This window comes from Alligator sinensis, unplaced genomic scaffold, assembly GCF_000455745.1.
Source record: "Alligator sinensis unplaced genomic scaffold, ASM45574v1 scaffold8_1, whole genome shotgun sequence".
Taxonomy (NCBI): Eukaryota; Metazoa; Chordata; order Crocodylia; family Alligatoridae; genus Alligator; species Alligator sinensis.
The window spans coordinates 517,616-526,569 of NW_005842568.1; positions in this window are offsets into that span (position 1 = coordinate 517,616).

The window sequence follows — 8,954 nt, forward strand, 5'->3', positions numbered from 1 at the left end:
CTGACTATAGGTATACCAGTGGAAAGATCTATATACCTATTTAGCTTTATGGATGTTTATAATACCAGCCACTAAAAGCCTTTAATATACTGTAACTTATTGGGCCCAGTCCAACAGATCCTTCGCAGGCAAAATTTCAACAGGAATTTTAAGAGACTAAAGACATGGGGCTCAACACAACCTAAAATATTTAGCAATTTTATTAATTGGCTGTCTACCTGGCAGTAACTAAATTTTCAAAGCAAACTGTCTTATGTAAAAATTGTTTGTAGGCTGCCTACACTTTGGTTAATTCAAAGTTTTTGGAAAAGAACATAGACAAACTGGCTATTCTTTCAAAATTGGCATGTTAAACTATTTATGGAAAATGAGTATAAGAAGGGCTATTCTGTTGACCTTCAAACAAACCTCTACATATACACTCACTTTCCCCATGTTTTCTAACATGCAATATGCACTGTTTCCGAAAAAATCAGCCCCCCCAAATTGGAGTGTGTGTATTAAGCAGGGAAGCTGATCTTCTGAACAGAATAGAAGTACTTTGCTTTGATTTCTGCTTCATAGTGCAGCAGTTGTTGCATTACTCTTCCAGCAGCTGAGGGAGCCAGTTGACTTAATGACTCATTGTTCTTCACTCCAGAGGTGTTAACAATGGTTGCTCCTTTTTAATGGTCTTGATATTCCACTAACCTGTGCGGGCCGGCTCCCGATCCCGTCCTCGCCAGGAGCGGGCCGGGCCCGTCTGTGTGCACGCAGGCTGTGGCCGGCAGCCCGGGCACGCGGAGCCGGAGAAGACCGCGGTGCGGTATAGTACGTTCGAGCTAGAATCAGTCACGGAGGCGTAATGGTTGATTGAAAAGATTATTTACTTACACCGAAGGTGGTCGCGGTGTAGGCTGGTCAGCTTTCCAGGCACAGATCCGCTTCCTTCCTCGTTGGAGGACTCTAATAAACTCAGTTCCTTGACCCCGGAGTGGTTTAGGCTCTGCAGGTTTAGCAATTCTTTTCTCGGTCCTTTTCTCACGGAGCAGCTGTATCTCCGTGGGTTCTTGTTCGGTACCCAAGTCCCCCGGACCTGTTAAGACTCCATGGGTTCGAAAATGGGGTTACAGGATAGGGATATGTCTGGGCTGCGATCGGCGACGGGGAGAGGCTAGAGGCCGTCGGTAAGTAGTGCCCCGGAGTTTGCTGGGGTTCGGCAATTGGAGCCTCTGTCGCCTTCTTAAGAAAGACGCGCTGGGTTCAAAAGGACCCACAGCGCTTAGAGATCCGCCTCTCCCTCTCCGTCTCTCTCCGTCTTTCTCTCCAACTTGGGCGGAAACCACCCAAGCCTTTTGTACGGCTAGCAAGCCAATAGCTAGCCGCCACGTGTGCCTAAATTAAGACCGGCCAATAACGTGGCTCAAATCTTAATACAAATGGCGGGAACTCTTTGCACCGAGCATTTCTTAGATGCAAAAGAAATGCACCATGCAAAGAAAGCTACAAAACTGGCGGGAAATACTTTCCTGCGCGTGGGTTCTCTATAACAACAGAACACTCCGTCGTGCAAAAAAGCTGCAATTTGGCGGGAACATAATTTAGCAGTGTCGAAGCACACACAATCACAAAATCCACAACTTTGGGTTGTGACATAACCAAGCTACCCTTTCTTAGGGTGATTTTTGCCTTCTGCTAGCTGCTTCTGCTCACTCTTTTCCTATTTCACAGCTTTGGTAATTCTTTAGCTCTTCTCAAAATCACAGATACACCTATGGAGACCAGTTTTCAGCAGCAGCTAGGGTTTCATCTTTAGTTAAGAAAGAAAGAAAGAAAGCGTGAGATGGTTCAAGATTAGGCTCTGTCCCTGCTTTGTGCATCCATAGCACTGCAAACATCTTTTTTTCTTCATTCTCCCTTTCAAAAGTGCCTACTATATTCTGGGGCATGATATATGCAAGAAAATGTGGTACTTTGATTGCAGATGAGAGAAGAGGATTCCCAGTAAAATACAAAAGCCTTCAGAGTAGGAAAGAGCTACTGAGGTGCAAGGAAAAGTAGTAGTGGGCCCTTTTTTGTTCTCTGTATGTTAGTCTTTGTGGGAGTGGCAGTGGAAATAGCTCACAGAACAAAAAAGAAAGAAATTCTCTTTTCTAGGAGATGAAGTAAAACTCTTCCCTTTGTTTGAAACCCAGAATACCCTAATTAAAGTCTCAGAAGCCATATAATCCTTCTGGTTCTGGTTCTCTTCTGCTGGCAGTAAAATTTGAGTTATAGGCATTGCTTCAAGCCAGAGAATTGTCTCAGCTACCTGTTCCTCCTAGATATCATATGTGTGGTATATATTTATGTATATATTTGCCCATAGACTTGTTTTAATTTGATAAATGTGTGGTATGGGTTTTATAAAGCCAAGAAGCAGGTGGACTCCAAAATGGGTGAGATCATTTTCTATTAAACACAAAGTTGAAGACTAGTAGAATCTTTCTACTACTTTTTTTTTTTGGCTTTGGCTCTTCTAACATCTTGTGACAGCCTGAAAATTGAATAGCTTTTGTATTCAACTCTGAGGTAATGTCACTTGAGGTTTTCCTTTTCCTTTTGCACCTTGTTCATAACAAGCAAAATAATGCAAAATGGCATTTAAGATGTGGGTCTCAGCAAGAGGAAAGTGGGTTTTTGGAGCCACCTTTTATGTTGTTTTTTTAGCTATTGGCACTTCTCCTGGAATGCCAAGCACATTTCTCTGATAAAAAAAACAAAACCTCAGTCAAAATTGTATCATCAAAGTGCTCTTCTCCATAAGGACTCTCTGGCCCCTTCTGCTCCTGACTGTAGCTGCCTTTGCATCTGGGAGTGGAACACAGTGGGACGCCTAAAGCTGCCTCATATTACCAGCAATAATCCAGTCATTCACCTTCTAAAGCAAATGTAATTTTGAATTCAGATACAGTATCAGTAGGGGTCTTATTTTTCCTTCGTTCCACACACCATAATTCTCACAAACCCTAAAAGAATTTGCACATATGCATACTGAGAAGAGAATGAACTCTGTGAGGCTTCTACAGACATATTTTAGTAGCACCAACTAGGGCTAGCTGCCTCAAATATTCATTTTGAGTTTGCAAGCATTTTTTTCTTTGCATTTCTTACCTTCAGGAGCAGTATCTTCTCTGGACAGAAGGTGTCCAGACTTCCAATGCTGAAGTAATATAATTTCCCAAATACTTGCTTTCCTTGATGCAACCAATACATGGGAAATGTCAGGATGAAACAGTTTTAAAAAAATCTTTAAGATTGTTGTTTATTAATGGATTTACTTTTCACCATTTATCATGTTTATTTTGATGCACTTCACTATGTATGAGTGGTAAAGCTAGAGTGATTGTTTTTAGTCCATGTCAGAGGGGAAAAACCTTAGGAGAAAGTAAGTTTTTTATTTGATTACTGTATGCATGAGTTTAGCAAACTTCATGTCTTGCAGACTACTCATTCTTTGGACACATATTAGACTGGACAAAGCAACATTAAATATTGTAGAGAACAAGCAGGTAGTTGCTAGCAGGAGTAGACAAGATGGTGGTGTGATTATTCTATCACTACACTTAAAATGGAGGTATTTTCCTAGTGAAAATTTTCCTAAAAGCAGCAGGAAACGGGTTCCTCCACAAGAACATGAAATGGAAGAATATATGTTTGGGAAGTAATACCTGCCTGAGTTAAAGATAAAAGAAAGTGATGAATTAGTAGAGAAAACAGATTCCCTTTACAGGAAAAAATACTCTTGTACAGAAAGGAGGGGAAGGCACTCTACCTTAAAAAAATGTACAACACTGACAGATCTCATAGGCAGCTGCCCTCCTTTCTCTTCAGTTTTATCCAAATGTAAAAGGAAAAATGTTTTCCCTTGAGGGTGGAGAGGAGGGAAAACATCCAAGTGTAAGCAATGCAGAACTGCTTTCCTGAATTTACACATAACCTGAAACAAAAATTGTAAGGGCCCAAACCTGTGACATGCTGAGCACCCTACATTTCTATTGATTTCACTGTAGTTGAAGTAGCTTAGCCTTCTGCAGTCAGGAGTGTGAATCGTTCCTCTCCCTTCTGAAGCAGGGGGAATTACATTTATTCAGTCATGAACCAAATTACAGTCCTTTGTCTGTATCAATAATGTTTGGACCAACAGTCCTCCTTACCCACAGGAGATCTCTCCCTGATAACAATGGAAAATGGTACAAAAGACCAAGGTGGAATACAGACCTTATATCTTCAATTAAACTTCTAGGCTCTGCTCCAACATTGAGATGTGCTAGCATGAACCTCTATTCGCATAGAGGCCATCCACAGGGTAAAGAGCCAACTTTACATCCATTTTTGCACTGGCTTATGCTTTTGTTCACATTCAGAAGGATTAGTTCACATCTGTGACGTCTAATCTCCCGTTACCACTTCCTTTTACTTTGTAGCCTGGTAGTTAGGACACTCTTCTAGGATGTGGGATACCCAAGTTCAAGTCGCTTCTTTTTCTGAGAGGACTTGATTCTATATCACCCACTTCCCAGGAAAATACTCTAACAATCAAGCTATAGATATTCTGGTGTGGGATGCTAGGCATGAGTTTAAATCCTGTCAGGTAAACCCCAGCCTCTTATATCCCATATAAGTGCTCTAACACCGGACTATTAGGTAAAAAAGGGGACACCTCCTCTTCCTCTGCTTTTTTTTTTTTTTTTTGAAGAAAGGCTTTGATACCTAACTCCATGAGAAATTACAGCTGTGAATCCTAATCAGACATATACATTTTCTTGCAGCCCACAATTAAATGTCTTAAATCTCTGAGAAGAACAGCCCTAAAGCCACATCCTAGTCATTGGCATTCCTTTAAACAACTTAAACTTCGGAAAATCTCTTAAAAATAAGACCACCATTCACACTGGAGTGTCTAAATCACCAACAAAATGCCTCAATACTAATTTAAACAATAATTTCAGATGGGCATGTCTGAAAATTGGCCCAGGTTCTCCGTTTGGAGAAGGTATGAATTTGATTGCTTTGCCTTCTACTTCAGCAAATTAATCAGGCCTAGGGTCAGTGAGGATCTAGTCAGGGGACTTCTGGAGGGACTGGACGTATTTAAATCAGCTGGTCCTGATGATCTCCACCCCAGAGTGCTGAGGGAACTGGCAGAAGTCATTGTGGGACCCCTGGCACGGCTTTATGAGCACTCGTGGTGCTCTGGTGTGGTGCCAGAGGACTGGAAAAGGGCCAGTGTGGTTCCCATTTTCAAAAAACGGAGGAAGGAGGACCCAGGAAACTATAGGCCTGTTAGTCTTACTTTGATCCTGGGTAAGCTTTTTGACGGAATTATTCTGGCGCATGTCCATGAGGGGCCGGCAGGGGAGGTTATGCTTAGGGGCAACCAACATGGGTTCATTAGAGGCAGGTCCTGTCAGATCAACCTGGTGGCCTTCTACAACCAGGTCACAAAATCCTTAGATGCAGGGGTAGCAGTGGACGTAGTCTTTCTGGACTTCAGGAAGGCCTTCAACACCGTCTCTCACCCCATTCTCATTAAAAAACTAGGGGACTGTGGCGTCGACACCTACACAGTCAATAGGGTCACTAACTGGCTGGAGGGCCGCACCCAGAGAGTGGTGGTGGACGGGTCATTTTCGATCTGGAGGGATGTGGGCAGTGGAGTCCCCCAGGGCTCAGTCCTCGGACCCGCGCTGTTCAACATCTTCATCAGCGACTTGGACGAGGGGGTAAAAAGCACCCTGTTCAAATTTGCTGGCAACACTAAGATGTGGGGGGATGTGGGCACACTAGAAGGGAGGAATAGGCTGCAATCGGACCTAGACAGGTTCCAGGGGTGGGCAGATGAGAACAGGATGGGGTTCAACACTGGCAAGTGCAAGGTGCTGCACCTGGGGAGGAAGAACCAGCAGCAGGTCAGGAAGGCCAACCACACCTTGTTGTGCATCCACAGATGCATCTCAAGCAGGTCCAAGGAGGTGATCCTCCCCCTCTATGTGGCACTGGTCAGGCCGCAGTTGGAGTACTGCGTCCAGTTCTGGGCGCCGCACTTCAGGAGGGATGTGGACAGCATGGAGAGGGTCCAGAGGAGGCCACCCGCATGATCAGGGGGCAGCAGGGCAGGCCATACGAGGAGAGGCTGAGGGACCTGAACCTCTTCAGCCTCCACAAGAGAAGGCTGAGGGGGGATCTAGGGGCCTGTTACAAACTTGTCAGGGGGACCAGCAGGCATTGGGGGAAGTCCCTGTTCCCCCGAGCACTACCAGGAGTGACTAGAAATAGTGGTCACAAGCTGGCAGAGGGTAGATTCAGACTAGACATCAGGACGCGCTACTTCATAGTCAGGGCAGCTAGGATCTGGAACCAACTTCCAAGCAAAGTGGTGCTGGCTCCTACCCTGCGGGTCTTTAAGAGGAGGGTAGACGAACACCTTGCTGAGGTCGTTTGACCCCAGTACTTTTTCCTTCTATGGCAGGAGGGCGGACTTGATGATCTGCTCAGGTCCCTTCTGACCCTATCAACTATGAAACTATGAAGTTGCCACTGGGATGTGACATGATGGACTAAAACCTCTCAAGACCAAGAAATACCAAGTTAAGGCAATGCAAATTTAGATTTCAGAAAACCAGAAAAGAAAACACCTGTACAATGCGAACTTTCCTCTGCCTGCTGGAGCTAACAATAATCATTGGGAATGATTCAGTAAGGACCTGACATCAAGAGCTGGAAGGAGCTGGTTGCCAACTGACCCCAATGACACCTTAACCTCAACCAAGTGGCAGCCCATTTTGAGGTAAAGTTTTTTGCTCTCAAAGCAAAGAAGAGAGTGCAGAGAAAGGAAAAGGAGAGAAATCCCTGCCTGCAGCCTACTCTCCCCTGTGGAAAGACCTGCAACTTCTGTGGATGGATTTGTGGCTCAAGCACTGGACTCTTACGTCACCTCAAACCCATCAACGAGCGATGGTAGAGATCATCACTGAATCGAAGAATTGCTGCTGATGACAACCACACGATTCTGACCACTCCAGCACCCATGTGCTGCTCTGTGACCACCCAACCAGACCTTTGTCCTCCATGATCCATTTTCCTGTTAAACTTGAAGGAGCCATGAGAAAGTGATGGTGCTATTTTAGGACATGTACCAGCTGGGGCTGGATCTGCAAAATTCCTACGCCAAATCTTGCCTTAGCACATAAAGAAGGAATTCTACGTTTACATCTGCAGCATCAGAGGCTCAAACCAGTATGAAGTGGCCCAGTTACTCCAGGGATTTGTTCTCTCCTGAATAACACCCCTTTGGAAATGGAAACAGAATGAAGAAGTTGCTTAGGGACAGAGGAATTGAATAATTGGTTTCAATGGGTGTTCTTGTGCTGCCTTTCATTCTGTGTTTGGGCCATGCATCAAATTTGCCTTTTTTCAGTTCCCAGCTGTGATCTAAGTATTGTGTACCATCAGGCAATTGACATGCCCGTTTGCAGCCCCTCGCTCCATCTCAGCACCGAGTGCCTGCCACGTTCCCATTCCCATTCCTCACTGGTCTCGGCACTTCAGCTTTTGGAAGGGGGACTGAAATGCAACATACAGGTGTGGGGGCAGAAATGAAGTCCTCAGACCTCGCTCTGCCCCTCTTCATATCCTTTTGAACACTTGTGTACTGGTCTGACCTATCAGTCCTCCTGCCACATCTGGCGAGATTAATTTCTTCCCTCACTTGGCCCCGTTGTTCAAAAAGAGAGTGAAAAATACAAATACTTACCTGAGGCTTTTATCCTCATCTATTTAATGCTTATGTCTTCAACGCTACTTCTAGAGTGAAACTTGAGCCTGCAAATGGGTTTGAAAGTGCTTACAAATACCAGTCGTACCATCAATTTTAGCCATGAGGCAAAACTTGCAAAACGTAGCTCGGGAAACTGCGGGCAGAGGCTATCGAACAGGTGCGTAACGTGCTCCGAAAGCTGCCGCGGGCAGGGCTCAAACTCAAACACGCGTCCGTAGAGCTCTAATGCACGTAGTCCTCACAGCGCCACAGTTATTATTCATACTGAGGTCATAAACCTTTGCAGAAATAACAATAATTCATCTTAAAATGTCATGAAGATCCGATTTCGTGTATTATTTTTTATCGTGCAGGACCTCTTCAGAGGGACATCGCTTAGGGCCTCCGCACGTCATCGCGATCCGGACTGCCGGTTGCCCGTCAAGCCTCGTTTTAGGCAGCAAGCGTGTCTTCTTTCATCCTGCGCGAGGGGCGACACTGACCCCCGGGCTTGGCGCCCCGCCAGCCTGCGCCGGGCCCAGTTCGGAGCTGTCCGCAAGCAGGCCGAGGCCTAGAGCGTGCTTTGCCCTCAGATGGGTCCTGGCAGGACCCTGGGAGGCAGGTGGGAGAGGCTCGGTGAAGCACCACGTGGCCCCCACGGCCTGGAAGCCATTTCAGCACTTGCCAAATCTCACCGTTTTTGGCATTGTTCTTAAATTCTGCGCTTTGCGGATGTGACTGACTGAGCTCTTTTACATACATGTATATCCCTCTATGTATGTATGTATGTACTCTCTCTATGTGTGTGTGTGCATATATATATATATATATGCCTATAGGTATCCACGTCTCTCACGGCCCACAAACACTCAGGGCCTGTCCCCTCAGAGTCACGCCCCCGTACTGCGCCTGCGCGCTGCGGAGGAGACGAGGGGCCGCAGGCGACCGTTGGGGCGAGGGGCGGGCACCGATGATTGGCTGGGGGCGAGGGGCGCACGCAGGTGCTCGCTGATTGGCCGGGGGCTCGCGGGAACGCACGCGACGCACGGAGCGCGTCGCCGATTGGCCGGAGGAGCGTCACGGGGAGGGAGGGAGGAGGAGGAGGAGCAGGAGGGGGAGGGGTTGGGCCAGCGCTGCCGGCGGATTGGCTAGAGCGGGCAGAGGGGGCGGGGAGGGG